Below are 18466 nucleotides of genomic sequence, written 5' to 3'. Positions count from 1 at the left end.
TAAAAATGACAATATTCTAACACGAGCCGCTTGGCACGCGGCACAAGGTAAACTCTTTTGGACTGGAGTGTAATGAATGATGCCAAAAAAAAAAATTCTCTGTATTCCAAGTCAGTGGTTGTCTGGAAAGGAGCATTTGTGACCTGACTCTGCATACATCTGGTGCTTTAATTGAGCTATTTTTTCAACTCATCAGAGTGCACGCAGGAAGAAAAAAATAGGTAGGAGTTCATGAATAACAATTATAAGCTCTTCAGAAGGAGTTCACTGAGTCAAAAGAACGATGGTCAAAGAGTGATGACTCCAAAATCAAGGAGGAAAATACTGTGGCCATTCCTGTGTTACTAGCAGACCGGAGAGAGAGTGATGAAAAATGAAAAAATAAATAGCCCAAATGGGGAAAACAGGAAACCAAAAAGCGTTGGTATAAATGGGAAGTTATGAGAAGCAGAGTAGTCATTGGAAGTGAAGCACATCAAAGGAAATCCATAGCTGGCAGGGCTGTGCACAGCAAAAATAACAGAAAACTCGAGTAATGGTACAGGCCCATTACTAGCTGGACATGATGAAAATGTCAATAACGATGCCAAAATGTTCATTGAACATTTATGACCTATGCTTGTCAAGACCCAGGAAGATCCGTGGGTGAATTACTTAACAGTGACTTGATAAACTTCAGTCCATTAGTAACCAGCAAAGCTCTTCTGGCGGTAACTGCGGCCGAGGAGCTCTAAACCAGCTGGAGAGATCTAAACCAGGCTGTGGAGATCCCATGCCTGTTATGTTCCCTTTCTGTAAACCTAGATATTTACTGAAATTCTAGAAAGCTAAAAAAAAGTGCCAGGATGGTATGTGTCTTCAGAAAGGGCAGCTGCACGAGATGTAGTAAATGGCTAAGTACCAAAAAAATTGGTATGCGACTCAGTTATTAAGGAAGTAGTAACGGCAGCCAGAGGCCTAATAGAAATCTCATTTCATGCTTCAAGAAGACAAAAAGAAAAAATATATATATATATTTCTTCTGGGAGGTGTAATAAACTTTTCAAATATTTTTTCCTTGACACTGCACCATGTGTTAATGAAAAGAAAAGCAGTGTAATGCAACATCAATTAAGCATATATAAAACACTGGCCACTTGTATTATTTTTTTTAGAATTGGTTATAAAACAATGAGTAAGGCTACTTCTAATGGGGTCCCTCCCCGATCAGTCCTACACACGTACATGATCAATACTTCCATTAGTCACTTGGAAGTAAAGATAAAATCACTCCTAATACAATTTGCAGTTGACATCCACATTGGCAGGCGGCACAATCAGGATGATGAGAGCCGATTTCAAAGCTAGGTCCAGATAAAGTGACTGTGTGATAAGGCAGCCAGGCACAAAGCTGTGCACCACCCAGTACCCCCCAGACACCCTCAATACCCCCCAGACACCCCCAATACCCCCTCAGTACCCTCCAGTACTCCTCCAATACCCCCCAGACCCCCTCAGTACTTCTCATTATCCCCCCCAGACCCTCCTCAGACCTTCCCAGTACCCCCAAGACCCCCAAACCCCCTCAGTTTCTCCCCACTATCCTTCAGTACCCCCTCAGTACCTCTCAGACCCCCTTAGTACTCCTCATTATCCTTACAGACCCCCTCAGTACCCCCCAAGGCCCCCAGACCCCCTCAGTTCCCCCTCAGACTTCCCCAGTACCTCCCAGACACCCCTAGTACCCCCTAACCCCCCTCAGTACCCTCCTAGACACCCCCAGTACCTCCCAGACCCCCCTAGTACCCCCTAACCCCCCTCAGTACCCTCCTAGACACCCCCAGTACCTCCCAGATGCCCCCAGTACCCTTCTAGACCCCCTCAGTACCCCTTTAGTACCCCCTTAATACCCCCCCAAACCCTCTCAGCACCCCCCAGACACCCTCAATACCCCCTCAGTACTCCTCCAATACCCCCCAGATCCCCCTCAGTACTCCTCATTATCCTCCCAGACCCCTCTCAGTATCCCCCAAGGCCCCCAGACCCCCTCAGTTCCCTCCTAGACCCCCTCACTACCCCCCAGACCCACTCAGTACCCCTTCAGTAGCTCCCCAGACCCCCTCAGTACCCCCTTAATATCCGCTAGACCCTCTCAGTACCCCCCAGTACCCCTCCAATACCCCCCAGACCTCCCCCAGCACCCCCTAGACCCCCTCAGTACCCCCTCAGACCCCCCTAGACCCCCTCAGGACCCCCTTAGACCCCCTCAATTCTCTCCAGACACCCCCAATAACCTCCCCAAACTCCCCTCATCCCCCCAGTACCCCCTCAGTACCCCTCAGACCCCCCACAAATCCCCTCAGTGCCCCCCCCAAACGTCCCCAGTGCCCCCTCAGCCCCCCCCCATCTCCCCCCCCCGGGGTCCAGCCCCAGCCCCTCCCTCCCCCTGGACGCGCCCATTCCGCTCCCCCCGGGGGGAGCCCCCTCTCAACCTCTTCCCCCCCTCATCCCCCCCCGTCCCGCCCGCCGCGTGGTACGCGCCGCTGGCCCCGCCCTGCCGGCTCACGGCAGCAACAGCCACGTCACCAGCCCAGCCGGGAAGGGGCGGGGCCGCGCGTCCCGGCTCCTCCACTCAGCAACACACGTGGCGCGGCGGCTCGGCCAATCAGCGAGCGGCTCGGTGAATCATGCACTCCCGATTGGCCCGAGCGCCGCGCCACCGATTGGCCCTGCGGCCGTGTTGACAAACACCCCCCCTCCCTCCCCCCGTCTCCGCCCTCCCCACCAATAACAACCCAGCGCCGCGCTGAGCGACGCTCCTCTCGCCCAATCACCGTTCTTCTTGCATTGGGGGCGGGGCCTCGGGACGTGGCGGGGCGGGCGGGCCGGCGGCGGGCGCCCATTTCGCGGCGGCGGCGGTGGGGAGCGGGACGGGCCGGGAGGGAGGGGGGCGCTGCGTGCGGCTGGGCGAGGCGCGGCCCCTCCATGCGGGGCCCGCGGGCCCGCAGCGCCCTGGCCGCCCTCACGCTGCTCCTCCTGCTCCTCCTCCTCTCGCTGGGGGCGGCCGGCGCCGCTCTGCCGGCGGCCGGCGGGGAGGTGACGGTGGAGGACGACGAGCAGGAGGCCGAGGGGAGCGGCGGAGAGGCTCGGAGCGGCGGCAGGTGGGCTGAGGGGGCGTTGGGGGGGCGGGTGGCTGAGGTGCTGTGAAAGGGCTGAGGGGGTGTTAAGGGGCTGGGGGGGGGTGACAGGACGGGAGGCAGCGGGCACAGAGCACACAAGTGTTGTTCTCGGTTTTTAAATGTATTTAGCCTCAGGAAATCCTTAAAAAATTAAATTTCTGCCTCATAACTAGAGGTAAATGCGCACGCTGAAGGTGTCCATTCAAATACCTGAAGCCTGAGGTTAAACGTGGCTCTTCTCCCATTGATCAGTGCTTTCGGTTGAATTTGCTGTTGCTGGATTAAAATAGAACGTCACCAGCTCTGTACTATTTACCTGTGTGCCTGTTTAGGTTTTTCCCACCTGTATTTGTGAGATCTCTGCTCACCCCAGCGAACTGTTCTGCCTCTACCTAATATCCATATAATACAATGGGGTCAGTGCCATCTGAAAAAACACCCCACAACCTGTTTCTGCTGTAGGCAAATAAATGTTATTGTGGTTTTGAGTAATTTCTCTTTCCCAGAATAAAATAAAGGTGGTGGTTAGCGAGGTACCGTGCTCGTCACTTACAAGCATTCAGGGTTTGAAGTAGGGATAGCTGTTTAGAGTTCAGATTTGACAAGTAGCTGTCTTGCTAATACCCCAAATACACTTTGAGGCCAATATTGGGGTTGTTTGTTCCTAAATGAAGCAGGAGTTGTGGTACGTGTTGTACCTAAGTGATGATAAGTTCTGCTTTCTTTTCTAACCAAAAGGACTCATTTGAATAGACGCAAATCTTCTGTACAATGGGAGTGTGCGGACAAGCCCGATAAGTGTTCCTCCTGTCCTGTTTCCATCTTCCCCTGTTAGCGTGGCCCTTTTCCTCTCTCTGTAGGTAAATGAGAGTGTTGAGTTTCTGTATAGGAGAACAGAGCTGTGTTCGGGGCACCTCTTCTCCAAATGGGTTGTATTTGCAATGATTTGAAGTCCTGGAGCTGGCCTTTTGTAAATGGATGGAAAAGTTTGTAGCAGGTTCTTTGGCGTAGTTCTGGGAGAGAACTTTATAAATATGCTTCCATAACAACCTCGTGTCGTGAGTGGCAGGGGCTAGGAATTGGGAAGAAAGCAGACTTTCATTCAACTGTGGCGGTTATTTATAGATGCTGTGTGGGGAAAGAAAACATACACTTTTTCATACTGACAAAGTACAAATAAAACGTGGCTGTATAGCATTAGCACAGTCTGTCAGCAGCTGCGATTACAGCTATTTGTATGTGCTGTGCTGCTCCCTTGCTTTAATCCTGCTGCTGGGGCCACCTGTAAGAGCCCAGAAGGGATTTTCTGCCCCGTTACTGGTTCCTCACATGTTCTGGAGCACCAGCTGAAGACAAGGTAAAGCTGTGTGTGTTTTTACAGATGTTTGCTTACCAGGTGCCTGCTCCACGCACCCTGGAGTTCAACTCATTGCCTGCTTTGGAGTTAGGAGTGATTCTGTTGTGTTTTTTTCATTTCATCCAGGCTTGTGGAGACTATTGTAATGCTGGTGTTTTTTTTTGTTTTTTTTTTTTTTCCCTTACCTACTAGTATGGGATGTGATTCACTCACTAGTGGCTCCTGGTTTATTTTCACCAATTACCTTGCTATACTTGCAGCCGTGTTGCTGTTTGGCTCCCTTAACACCCTGGTTGTGGGTTTTGGCCTTTTTACCTTTGACCTCAGGTTGGGCAGTTGGTGTTTTGTGTGGGACGGTATGCAAAATAGAGGTCTGCCTTGGTGGGAGTCTCAGGAAACTCTTACAGTGCTGCTTTGGGCTTCTTGCAGTCTGTAAGCGCTGCCTCAGGCAGGAGGTGGTGCTGATACCACCAGTGATAAGGTCTGGTTTTGCAGAGGGTAATAAAGTTCATCAGGCTCACCCAAAATCGGAGCTGATGAGGAAATGTCTTTCCTTGCAGTGTGTTGATTGTGTCCTGAAGATGCATCAAGAAAATTGCTGTTTCATTTTCATGTTTATAATTGCGGTTACAGTCCTAATGTCTGGAACCAGTAACAGTTCCTAAAACATGGGTCTTTATTCTTGAATAACTTCTCACTTAGCCATATGCTGCTGGTGTGTATAAGAATTTGGTGTTACATATTATGGTTACCCTAAGATGTCACAAAAGGGTGACAAAAAGCAAGTGGCTTTCACCTTTTTTCAAATGAATGGTTTTTTTGAAGTCACCTAAATTGGGTTTATCAGAATGTATTAATCTAGTGCTTGACCAGAATACCCAAAAGATGGGAACATCTTTTTCTTGACATCGCTTTGTACTGTCAGTGCTCAAAGCAACAAGCAGTGGAATTGCACAGAGATAAGGGAGAAACTTAGCAAATGTGCTAGTGAGAAAATGCAGCACAAGCTGAGCGTTGCATTACTGGTCTGAGGAGGGCACAGGTAGACAAATCAGGAATATTAAACCAACTAGAGTTCAAGTACCAGGATTTTAAGTTGCTGAAGTTGGTCAGAGATGGGGAGAACTTACTTAAATTTTAATTTACAAAGAAACAGAGTAAGTAACCAAGGAATCTTTAGCTTTTTTTTTTTGTGACAGACAGGAATATTGTTGAAGAGCAAGACAAAGATTGGACCAGAAATGCAACTGTTTTGTTTAAAATGAGTTACTCATTTAAAAAAAAAAAGAAAGGCAGAAACATGTTTTTCTTGCACCTAGCTGCAGGTCTAAAGGTAGCCAGCTGCAAAATTTAGCCCAGAGGGTCTGGCTGGCTTGGTCCTGGCCCTGTGTCTCACCCAGGCGTTTGCTCTGGAAGTGGAGGTTGTGAAATGAAGTCCACCAAGTCCAAGGGGGATATTTTGGGTACACAGCAAGAGTTGGTCACCCAGTTTACGAGGGGTGTGTACCGTTGGTACGAAAGTTCCCTCCAAAGGCATGTTTATTTTCTATTTTCCATTTCTAATCAGCTAAACTTAAAAACTTAGGAGCAGTTGCACTGATTTGAGTGACTCGAGGTCATTCAGAAGCTGCTCTGTTGGGTGGCAGGGCTTCAATACGAGAACTCCCAGGGAAGGCTGCAGTTTGCATCTGGTGAGGAAAGCTGATATGAAAAGGTAAGGCACAAAGGCATAAAATATTCCTTATTTGAGGGATAAAACAAGAAAACCAATGGGAGAAGGTCGGTAGGAAACATTTTGCCATGTTATGTTAGGGTTTGTCTTCTCTGCAGCATTGCTGCCAAGATTCCCTCTGTTCTAGCTGTGTTTCCACCTTTTTTATAACCAAGTTGTCAGCTGGATCAACATAAAACTTAAGTAGATCCACTTGGAATAATATTTTTCTGCCATGCCAGAGGGCTCTGGATAAATCGTTGTAGCATAACGCAAACAGATCCTGTTAAATGTGTGTCCAAGGCCACTGGTGTGTGAGCCCTTGTTGACACTGCTTGGGAACAGATAGTCTGCAGCCAGGTTGGTTATTAACCTGGTCTTGGTTTCTGCACGGGTGGAATAATGAAGTGTACTCGGTTTATAAAAACTCACGTATTCTGTCTAAATGTTTGCACAAGTGGCACTCTTCAAGGAGTTCCTTAAACTGGGCAGATTGGAGGAATGTGATGCGTGGCCACCTCCAGAAAGGAGGGCTGCAGCACTATTGCTGGTACAGGCTGAAGGTGTATTTAATTTTCTATTAATAATATAGTGCCCATAGTACAGCATAGGGTCCCTATAAACATGCGTGGGTTACTTTTACATCTAAAACTGCAATATTTTAGATGACCTTTGTAGGTGGTGTAAGTTGCTGCCCTTGAATGTGTTTTTAAGATCATGATTTTAGCTTTTCCTCTTTAAAGAAAAATGCCAGCCCCCATGAATTCCCCTCTAAACTTCAGCTTACTGCACTGGTAACCTTGGCCAAGTGAATGTATCTGGTTGGAGTTCTGCACAGTGATTTGGTGACCCTCATTGTTTCCCACTTCTTTTGCTTCTCTGAATGAGCACTGCCATCCCCTCCTCCCCTGCAATCTGCTCATCAGGCTTATTTGCACAGCTCCTTATTCTCCCTGAAAGCCCTGTCTATAAAAAGTCCTTCTGGGTCAGTAAATCCAGCCCCCCCTTGGTGCAAGCAGTCTGTAAAGTGACCGAGCTCTGCTCCTACAGCCTTTGAAACTTGGTGAGCTTGCAGCAAGCCCCAGCTGCCTACACATCCTCTGCCTTTTCAGGTCAGAGCGAAACAACTTTCAAGGGAAAAAAAGGCCCTTCAAAAGTGCCTTGTCAGTGTTTTCTCACTGGTCATTCATTGTGGGTGGAGTGTGACTTTTTTTTTTTTTAAATAATGCTTGAATTCTAGCCCGATCAGAAATGCTTATTCTGATTGTACTGCTATGTCAGAAAACGGATAAGCTTCGGGTTCTGCAGAAACCAAGAGCAAGCTTGCTGTTGCCGTGTGTTCCTGCACAGGCTCCTTAAAGCAGAAGTGGCATAAGGCAGTTTGCTTGCTTTGTTGTCTGTAGTGGCTGGATGTTGTTCGTTGTGTCCTGAGTGTTTCTTGGGTAAGACCTGTTTTATTACGAGATGCTGTTAAATGCCTTCAAGGATATCAGTGTTTCATCCAGAAGCAATGAAAACTTACTTAGGTGTGACTTTATATACGTGCTTGGTTAATCATTTCAGGTTTGGGTTGTTTGGATGTTGAAGATCATTGTGGAATGAATAGGGTCTGTGCTGTGCTTACAAATTCCTGAAAAGAGGAAGATCTCATCCACTGTTGCAATGGCAACACGTGTATGTGAGAGCAAGAAATCAGCTCTCTCCCTCTGGAACTGAACTCTGAAAGCATCTTACAGCATGTGAACTTGGTTGATATCCAGCCCCAGACTTCAACTTCTCTATTCTCCGTCATTGGTCAGGGTAGAACTATCAAACCCTGTTTTGTGGCATATATTGACTTTGTATTTAATGCAGTGGGTTTCCAACTATAGAAAACAGCTAACCAATAAATGACCTATTGCTGGAGCTCTTACTGTGAATATTTCCCCTTGCAGGTCTCTAGTAATTATCAGCACTTTGGATGGACGGATTGCTGCGCTGGACCCAGAAAACAGTGGGAGGAAACAGTGGGATCTAGATGTCGGGTCAGGTTCTCTGGTATCATCCAGCCTTAGTAAACCAGAGGTAAGGCTTTATCTCTCTCCTGACAATCTTTTTAAAATTAATTTCCTATGATAAACAGAGTGCTGTTTCTCCCATGTTTAACGGATGTTAGGTACTGCAGCAAACTCAGTATGGACAAAGTCTGACAACTATTTTCAAAACAACTATTCTCAAACTTTTTTTGGGGCATTTACATCATGTTTCCGTTTCAAACTAGAGTCAGCATTGTAGTCCTGGCATTGACATATGTGACAACTATCAAACTAGATGATGTAACCAGGTTTGGGAATTGTGTGCAGTTGCTGATTGGAAACGAGTTACTTGTAAATTGAAGCAAACGGAAGGATCATCTGCTTTGTATTACCACGGTGTGTTTTGGCAAGTGCTGACATCTTTTTTTTCCCCTTCAACAAAAGCAAAAGTCCTTGTGACTTAGCAAATGAACAAAAGATTTCTTATACTAGATAAGCAGGCTGCCTATAAAATGTTTGCAATGAAATAGAGCACTGAAGGTCACCCTGAAGTATGGAGTGGAGAAAGGTTGCATCATTTCCTGTGGATGAGCTGTAACGAGGAAAATCAGGTGGTAAAATTTCTTGTTTGGTGCCATTTCCACCATCACTGGTTGTATTTCCATCAGTTTTGAATAAACTTAAGTTAGAAATTAGAAGGAAGGTGGTTTTCTGTTCTTTTTTTACTTCCTGCCTTGAAGTGATATCCATGAGTCATTCACTCCTACAATTAGGAAGAAAAAATACACCAACTCTGAGGTAGTCTGTGATGTTGGCAAGCTGCGTGGTCCTTCACTATCAAGAATGGTTGGATTTGATAACCAGTCCTATATCTGAGTTCTTTACCATGAACAAGAGAGAATGAAAGTTGAAGAAGTGTTTTCAGACTGTATGAGCATCTTGCTTGCGTTTCTGTGGTCCTGTCTGCTTTGTGACCTCTTCTTTATACAGAAACAGTCTACTGAAAGATTTAGTTTGATGCTGTGGTAGCAAAAGGTGAGAGCTATTACTTTTGTGATCAGAGATGCTTATTAACATGAACGTTGACTTCTGTTCCCTTATTTCTGAGAGAGAATTTTACTTATGGATGCAACTTCTTGATGCTTGCTCAGATACTTTTTTCAATTTTTTTAAAGAAAAAGCAAGAACTTTAGTGAAACTGTTTTAAAGCAGAATTGAAAGGACTATAAAAATTGTAAAGAGCTCCATAAAGAGGAAAGTATCTGCCAGGAACTGTTCTTCACAAATAATTTCAATACTAGGAACTTGAAATACTTGTCTGTTACCCGTTGCTCTGAACAGTTTGAGATGAGGTCAATGAAAACAAAACAGCCATGTATAAAACAAACACTTGAAATCTATGCAAATACAAACTTAATTTCACATTACAAATCAAGATGTGATCCCAGATTCTCAAAGATTTCAAGAATTCAAACATTTATTATCACGGAAGTGTTCTTGCAAATCCAGATTTTTGTGACTGAACAGGTCTGGCCAGGATTGTGATCTTTTTGCATTATGATTTTTTTGTGATGTGACCTTAGAAACAAAAGGTTGGTGCCTCAACAGCATAAATTGTCCTTTGTTCATGCAATATATTAAATTCATTAAGGTCTAAAAGTCTGTCTCCAGTTCAGTGTTTCCTTTCTGATTTGGGCATGTGGTGTATATTTTTACTCTCTCAAAGTAACTATTGAGGCTTTTTCTTCCTCTTCCAACATTTTTGAGGTAGAGGAGTTCTCTGTGCCTGCAACCACAATATTATATTCTGCATAAGAGTATCATTATGTAAGCTGTTAACCTACATCTTGCAAGAAATGGCAGGTGAGAAATTCCTTCTGTGTTACACTTGGAGTCGTGTTGTGTTTCTTCAGGATGAGGGAAGTGTTTGCTGCTATGTCTTAATTCTTTGGATTTTTTTAATTTTTAACTATTTTGGCTGAGAGTGCAATGAACTCTAATTCCAAGTCTTGGTGCAAAAGCATGAAATCAATTTCCGAATGCCTTTTAAGAAAAGGCATTAGGAATTCAAACTTGAGTGTTTAATAGAGCTATAGTTACTTCCTCTGCTTAACTGTAAAATGTCAACTTGACTATCTGAAGCTCATGTGTTAATTAGAAAAGTGAGGTAGTAAAATTTCAAATGTTCCAGCAGCTCTGTCAAACACTTCAGATCTTGAAACTAGTTCTTAAGATGCTGACAAGAGAGATGTTCATCATTTGTTATGTGAACAGATCAATTAGAAAGGGAAGTCTGTTGAACCACTAATTGTTTGGGTAACTGCAATAGTAACATTCTTTCTTTGGCTCTAAGCTCCAGGGTATACAACCCTGGTCAGGGTGCCAGTGCTGAAAACATCTGGGACCACGTTTGCCTTGTGCATTAAAATTTAAAAACTATTTCCCTGTGTGACTTCAAGATTCATTGCTACTTGCACATAAAGATTGCTCCCTGAAGTTTAGGGTAAGGTCATGGACACTCACCTTTTCCAAAAGTGCACTTCTAATGCAAACAATTGTTTACTCTTTAAATTTAAACTTTGTACTGAATATATTGTCTGTACTTAAAGAATACATCTGGGAGAATCAGCATGTCAAAATAGAGGGCTGTCTCAAGCAGCAGAAAGGGTTTATACACATCATCGAGACTGCTGTCTCTTCCTAACAAGGGTGACATGCTCTTTTACCTGCATAGCTTAATACTAAATTGCTTAATGGGCTTCTTACTTCCCTCTGTTATACCATGAAAGAAGTTTAGGTGTAAGCTTGCCCCTATATTGAAATCACTGGCCAGTAGAGGTGTGCATGACCTGTCAGAGGCTGGAGGAGAAATGAGAGACATTAAAAAAAGCCTTCTGCAAGATGGATAATCTGTAAAGACACTGCTGTGAAAAAGCTGGTAGCTTGTTTTCTTCTGTGTGATGAGATAGGAGAAAAACAAGTAGGATACTTGATGGTGATGATGTGAGAGTAACAGCTTAAAAATACATTCATGGCTGACACTTTTTTGTGCACTGTCAGGGATGCTGAAGGGAGTTCAGCCTGGCAGGGTGGCTCAAATCGTATATACTGGGTAAAACTGCCTTGGCTTGTAAGTCTCTTGTTACAGACTAATCCCTGAGTAAGAACCTCACTTCCTTATTTGAGAGGTTTGGGACCATGGGACAAAATGAGAAGTCAGGTCCACCAGCCTGACATCCGTAGGAGTCACAGTGAACATCCTACTGGAAAAAAATGAAATAATTTAGGTTGTGTATTGTTGTAAAATTCATCAGCATCCTTATTTTCTAAAAGCTCTTAGCGTAGCAACTCAATAAGCTTTTCTACAGCCTTAGGGATCTGGGAGATTTCTTTCTTTTTTTGCACTTAAGTGGCAGTTTCTTGTGGGATAGCCCAGGATTATTATTTTCCTTCAGAGAAACGTGGAGATACAGAGAAGTTTTATTCTGAAGTCAGCTGAAAAGTAATTGCACTGTAGGCAAAGAGCATCCATAGATATCTCAAGCCTTTTGTTCTTTTTTTTACCCTTTGGAGAGGACAGGGTGATGCTTAGAGCAGGCAACTGGGGAAGATTTCAAAGTCTCCAAAGCTCTGCTAATTACACAGGCTTTAATTTACAATATGAGTGTTTTGTTTTCTTTATCTGCATCACAAACACTTTAATTTTTTCCATGTTTTGATTCTACGAAAGAAATAGGAATTTCTGCAGTGAAGCGTCCAGGCATCTGGGAATCCCTTTAAGGCATTATCTGCCTGGACTTTGCTGCGTGTTGGATAAAGCAACTGCTGCACCCAGTCGTGGCCAGAGAAGGGTCAAAAAGTGTCCTGGGTTGCTTTGGGAGCACAGGAAGAAATTGAACAACTCTCATCCTTTGGACTCTTACATTTCAGGGCAGAAGAAATGGCAAAACCCACACTGCAGCAGGTCAGGGCAAGACAGGAGGTCAACGCGCCCTCAGGGGATGTTGACTTGTGATTTCTGGGTTCTCTTTTATGTGCCCTCCCAGAGGTTAGGGGCGGGGGAATAATTGAACTGTCTCATTGAGAGAGAAATCTTGTGACATCAGCTTCAGGAAAATCACACCCACCACTTAAGGCACCCCTGCAGCAGCATTTTAGCCTGAATAAAACGGAGGTTTTTGTTTGGCCCGTGGTTCTCTACTTTGGTTAGTTTTTCAATTAAGTCATTGCCTGTAAATACCATCCAATGGCAAGCTGAGCTGTGGTTGTTTGCGGCATGGGTGGGGAGTACTTAGGACTGTCAGTCATACTTGTTCAAGTGCTTTCACTTCAAGGGTTATTATAGCAGCTTTTGACTACGGTGCTGAATATTAGGAATTTCTAGCAAACCTGTACAAATCCATTCTGGCTTTCCCAGCAGTCACTGGTGAGAACAAATGGAGGTGCATCTCAAGCTACACACACACTGAGAAAATGCCTTTCTCTGTACTTACCGGCTCTTTGCTTACAAACAAATGAATCTGCATCACTCACTAGGGTTAATCTGAATTTTAAATGTATTTATGCATCTTAAAACAGCTGGCGTGGGGCACAGCAGCAGAAGCAGTCTGTTCTGCTTAGCACTTGGAAGACTGCTTGAAGGAGCAAATGCTGGGTGGTGAGGTCTGACTTCTGTATGCACGGAATAAGAAGTTGGTTCTCTGTGCCTTAGCATGCAAAACTACGGCAAAATTTTGCTCCAGAAAGCAAAGAAAACTAATGTTCTAAGTTTCTAGTGATGCTGCAAAATTATCTTCGATCCCTGCTGTGTTGTAACCAGTTGCAAATCCCCAAATCTCCACTTAGTTCAAGCGGGCAGAGTATTTAAATCAATGGACTTGGTATTGAGATGACTAATTTGGTGAAAATCTATTTCCTTGCAGGTGAAGCAGCATAATTTTAGTTGTTTGGAAGAGTTTATTTGTAGAGTTCCTTGTGTCCTGTAGCTCATCTTTACTTTTGTGAACTGCTGGAACAGATACAAGACCACCAGATGCTCAGAGAGCTGGAGGTATCATTCCTCTAGAGGAGGGCTGGGGCGTAAGCCAGTTCTCCATCATAGAAGTTCTCTGTAATAGAAATAGAATTAAACTGTACTGAATGAAATACAAGATGCAGGGATTGATAACAACAGTTTTGTTGAAGGTCGGAGGTGATCAATTTAAAACTGAGAACCCTGTGTGCTGAGATCCTGTGATGGGTTATCAGCTGCCATCTCAATTCCTCTGCAGGGGAAGGAAATGTGATCCCACGCTGCCTGAGGGCAGAGAGAGAGATTAAGAGTCCTAAATGGTCCTGGAAAAGCTCATAATGAATAAGGAGTGAGTGTCCAGAATTGTACTTCAAAGGAAGATAAATTCTAATTGCAATTGAGGCAGAGAAGGCTTATTAGGGCTATCAAGGGGAGAGGAGCCTGTGTTTTACAAGAAGAGAATAGACGCGACTGCTCTTTAACTACACAGATTTATTATGATTACTGATGACTCCAACAGTTTTTTTTGTTTCTGCTGCTGGAAACATGCGAGGTGAGCTTGGCAATGAAGAGGGACATACTTTGAGAACTTGGCTACCTGTGTGTTTCTGAGTATAAATCTCTGCTTTCTGGGTGAGATTAAAAAAAAAAAAAAGATTTATAATTATCCTGAAAATACCTCTTTAACAAGGCCAGAAGTAGTGATCAGAATATCATTGGCAAGGCAGTAATTGTTTTAAAGTATCTGGATAGCCAGAAGTTGTGCTTTTGTAGAAAATCCAGCTGAACTTTTTAGTGTGAACTGTTAAGTCTGTGGGGAGTGGGGCTCGGTGGTGGATTCCTGACCTAAATTGGGGGTTTAATGTGATGCAGCATTGTGTCTTCTGCAGGGTGACAAATCGATCTGTTGCTTAGACAAGTGGCTGTAAGTATTTATCAAAATGCACATTTTCAAAGACAATCATCAGAGTTTAATGACTCGTTCAATTAAAAAAAAAAAAACAACTTCCTATAACTGCAGCTCGGTGGCTTTCTTGCTGACACTTAATGCAGTTAGTACTGATGAAGCTCTGATAAAGTGCTGACACGTGTCCTCTAACTCATGCTGTAACGATGTCTGGGGGGGGAAAGCTTCCGTTACAGGGCACGTGGGGAGCCAGAATAACAAGTGTGGCTTGTGTGATAGCAGAGTGCTCAGCCCTGAGCATCACCAGCGATGCTCTTCCTCGAACAATGCCAGCAAAGTTTTCTCTGACAGAGGCACCCCGGGCTGATGGTGGTGGCCGACTTTCATCTGTCACACTGGCAGACGTGGCCAAAATGCATTGGAGCAGAGCTTGGGAACGTCGTTCATCATCAGCCCGCTGTCTGTGGTGTTTGGTTGCCTTGATGGTAGCTGGTAATTTAATTACACATGGTAGGCTGCATGTTTTGTGTTGTCTGCTAAACAGTTCTGCTGTTTACAGAACCGGGAATGGATCATCTCTAGTAATGCCTAGACAAATACCCATTGCAGAGCAGAGAGTGGATGACTTAGATATGTGGAGCTCAGCTGCCCAAAATACAACACAGCGATTTATTCTGCCTTAAACCCATTTTGAACTTGCAGCCTCTATCTCTGCCTGTACAAGAAAAGGCTTCTTTCAAGCACTAAACATTTTAGACAGTTTAGCAAATCATTCTTCCTGCAGCCCAGCTGCTGACATCTCATTTCTAATTTTCATTTGGACTTTACTCTCTATCCACAGGTAACCCTATTAATCTTTCTGTCAGAGTCACTGTGTGTTTCGTGCTTTCTGTCCTCTAAGCCCTCTGTGGTCCTTGCATCCTTGAAAAAGGAGACTTTGCATTTGCCCTCTTCTCTTATTCTCCTGTATTGGGCTCTTTTCTCATAGGAATTGCTCTGACTCTGAATTTTTCAAGACATGGGGACTTTGGTAAGGACACAAAAACAAAAAAACACCCTGTGCAGGCAGGTTTAGGGAAAAAAATGCGCCAGGCCTGGCAAAGATAGACTTAAATCCTGGATCCCCAAAGTGATGTGGGTTGGTGTTTTTGCCCATTTTCCCCATCTCTTAAGAGAAGTCTCACCTAAGTTCTTCATAGTGGTCCTATAGGAGCTTGTGCAGTCCTGAAAGATAGATTTGGGCTGGGGGGGGGGAGTCAAACATCTTAAAACATCCCAATACTGGAACAACACCAATGTTGACATTGTAGTTAATGAGCTTCTGTACAGTGCCTGTTTCTGTAGCAGTGAGGTTTGGGGTAATTTGCCTTACTGATCTTTTCCCAAACATTCCCTTGGTTTCAGTGACCTCAGCCCTGGGCTCAGTAGCAGCAGCTCCAGCATGCCTTGGAAAGGACTGCTCCTAACTTCCAGAAGACTGCTGAAGTCTTTTTCTTTTGAACAGAACTTGCTACGTTAAAGAGGGGGATGGAATAATGTCAAAATAAAGTCGTTCTTACAGCACCGTGCGTTTTTGATTATTAAGGAGAACAGTTTTAAAAAGTCTGTTGCCATGGCAGCGAGGCAGGCTGGCATCTCTGTAGTCAAAATCCCAAGTCTTGTTTGACTGTGATTAAAGTAACAGTGGTATTTTAGTTCGCTGGCCCTCTTCAGAAGGGGCTGTTTTGATTGCACAGCAAACAGCGTTGGGGAACTGATGCCTTTTGAAGCTGGGGCAGGCTGCTTAACACGCTGCGGTTCCTCTTGTTCCTCTGTTTCGCTGCGTGGCTGCTCAAGGGAGGGCAGAGGACACGGTAGGGCTAATGCTTCTAATGGCAAACTCAAGCCAAACAGGACACCGTGCCCCTTATGCTGGCAAGGAGACTTTCTGTTGTGGTGTGTAGTGCAAAAGGCAGCCAGGGTCCTGACCCTTGATCAGGTTTTAAGACCTGCAGTGTGGAATTGTGCCAGAGATGCCGACTGCAGTCATTCAGTGAAGTTGTTGGAAGCGTGTTGCAGGTGTTTCTTCAAGGAAACAATAAAAGGGAGTTTTCAAACAGGTTCTCTAGGCACAGGATTACATCACTTCGGCTCCATGCTTGTACTTTGCACTCACCATTCCTTATAAACACAGCCACAAAAGTTAAATTCATGACTTGTCCCAGTCTGTTCTAGCCAGCGAAAAATGAAGTAGAAACTACCAAGTAGGGGAGTATGGTGGAAGAAGAGGAAAAAGGTAAAAACTTCCATATTTCTGTCATATGGATCTTGGCAGGGGCCAGGCTAGGACATTTCTGAAATCCTGTGAATTCCTGTTCCTGGGTAAAAGTCATCCTGTGTTTCAGAATCTTGTGCAGTGACTATTCCTTGGAAGGCCTGTGTGCCTTTACACTTTATCACAATCTGGCTGAGATAAAAGCCCATTTCCTTGGCTTCTCTGCCATGTCAGCCTGGCCCAGGCTGTCCCTTCCCTTCAGAGAAGGCTGGCCATGTTCTCCCTCCATAAACCGTGAAGCAAATACCAGGGCATCAGCAGTTCAAGAGAACCTTTCTCACAGTCCTGATCTTGAAGATGTTTTCAGCACGTACACTGGCTAACAAACAGGATGCAGGTAGGAGCAGGTACGTACTTGGTAAACAACTGTCATGCTGAATCAGAAGTGGAGGTATTTACAAAAAGTAAGTTTTTCAAGACGAGACACTGATGACAGCCTGTCTGTAAGGTATTTCCAGCTTCAGCTTCCTCATTGCCCTTGAGTACATCTCAGAAGGTCACTTGACATATGACTGATGTGAATCATGGACTTCTCTTTCAGTCAATTTTCTTCTTCCTTGGCTGGTTAAACAGCACTGTGTGCTCTGGAGAACTCTCTGCTCTTTTACCAATGCTTTAGGCAGTGGAATAGCTTACCTGGGCAGCCTTTGTTTTCCAGAATATTGTGCTAGGGTCTTTATTTCTTCTTAAGGAAGAGTCAGTTGCAAGAAGTTTGCAGAAAAGTAAGTTCTTAGACTCTAGCTGATCCCTTCATGCTGGTGTGTTTTTATTTGAATAAGGTTTTCCTGTTGGTAAATACTACGTTGTCATCCTTGTAGTGTAGTACCCCATGCTTCAGAATTTCTGAAGGTACCTGAAGGGAAAAAATGGGAATTAACCATCCTGAAATCCACGCTGAGGCAGAGAAATAGCCACTTCCATTGGAAGTAAGTCATAAACCAGTGCAGCAGTGCAGATACATCCCTATATATATTTGAAAAAATATTTATATAAAAATGTATATTATATATTTTTATTTATAAATATATATTTTTTCAAATATATATTTTTATGTATTAAAAATGTATTCAGTATATAAGTATATTGAAAAAAGGCAGGCAATAAATCAGTTCAGACACCTGAACTAGTAGCCTTGCCATGTGTGTGACCTGAAAAACCTCTAAAAGTTCATGGGAGGGATATCTCTATGCTGCTATGATTTTTTTTTTTTTTAATGTGGAACAAAGTGATTACGTTCTCCTTCCCTGATTCGTTTGTGCAAACTCCTGTTTCCACCCTTTCTAGCAAAGCTGCTATAATTGGCTCCTAATGTTGCCTAGACAAATTTTAGAGGGGCTTAGAGACAGTTCTCACTGGGAAGTAGCTCTCAGAGCATACCCAATGTGGGCTTTGATCTTGTTTGTGATTACATCTACAATAAGATTACTGTAACAGACAAAAAAAGGCACCCTTATCACATAAGATCATATAGGTTAGTCTGAGCTAATTAGTAACTGGAATAAAGCTCTTACAGGAGTGATATCTCATGATAAGAGTAAGTTTTGAAAACCATAAGCTGAAGGGTTAGAAAAACAAAGACTTAACGCTTCCTATTCTAAGGGAAGGATTTGATCTCTGCTTAGTTATTTCTTGGAGTTACTGGCAAGTCCAGCACAGCTGAAAACAATATTAACTGTTGTGGTATCATTTTTTTCAGCTCTCTGTAGGTGAGCATGCTTGATATTTTGTACGGTAAGGATCGTTAGGTATGGGAAATGAATGTTACGCTTGCTGTTAAGCAGCTCGGGGAAGCTTTTTGATCTCTGTTTACACGATGCTTTTTATTTTTTTTTCCCCTACAACAAATCAGCAGCTTTCTTCCTGCACCGAAGCAACCTGTCGTGGAAGCTCTCGTGCGCTGCCCTCCTTTCCAGCAAAGAGTCTAGACAGCAAATTCCCTGGTAGCGTATGCCATTTCGGATCGTTCCGCCTTTTGGCTTTTTTGTCAAGGCTT

At 44.2% G+C, this 18466-nt stretch overlaps 1 protein-coding gene across 1 annotated transcript in view; it reads left to right on the top strand.

The window, feature by feature from the left end:
- The first annotated feature begins 3058 nt into the window (after window positions 1-3058).
- Window positions 3059-18466, top strand: part of EIF2AK3 (eukaryotic translation initiation factor 2 alpha kinase 3) — a 40430-nt gene continuing 25022 nt past the window's right edge. The window contains exons 1-2 of the mRNA XM_032186661.1: window positions 3059-3140; window positions 8161-8290. The gene's annotated coding sequence lies outside the window, so the exon portion shown is untranslated. The remainder of the gene's footprint in view (window positions 3141-8160; window positions 8291-18466) is intronic.

The sequence above is a fragment of the Aythya fuligula genome, chromosome 4 (assembly GCF_009819795.1).
Source record: "Aythya fuligula isolate bAytFul2 chromosome 4, bAytFul2.pri, whole genome shotgun sequence".
NCBI lineage: Eukaryota > Metazoa > Chordata > Aves > Anseriformes > Anatidae > Aythya > Aythya fuligula.
This window is presented reverse-complemented; position numbering and strand designations above follow the sequence as displayed.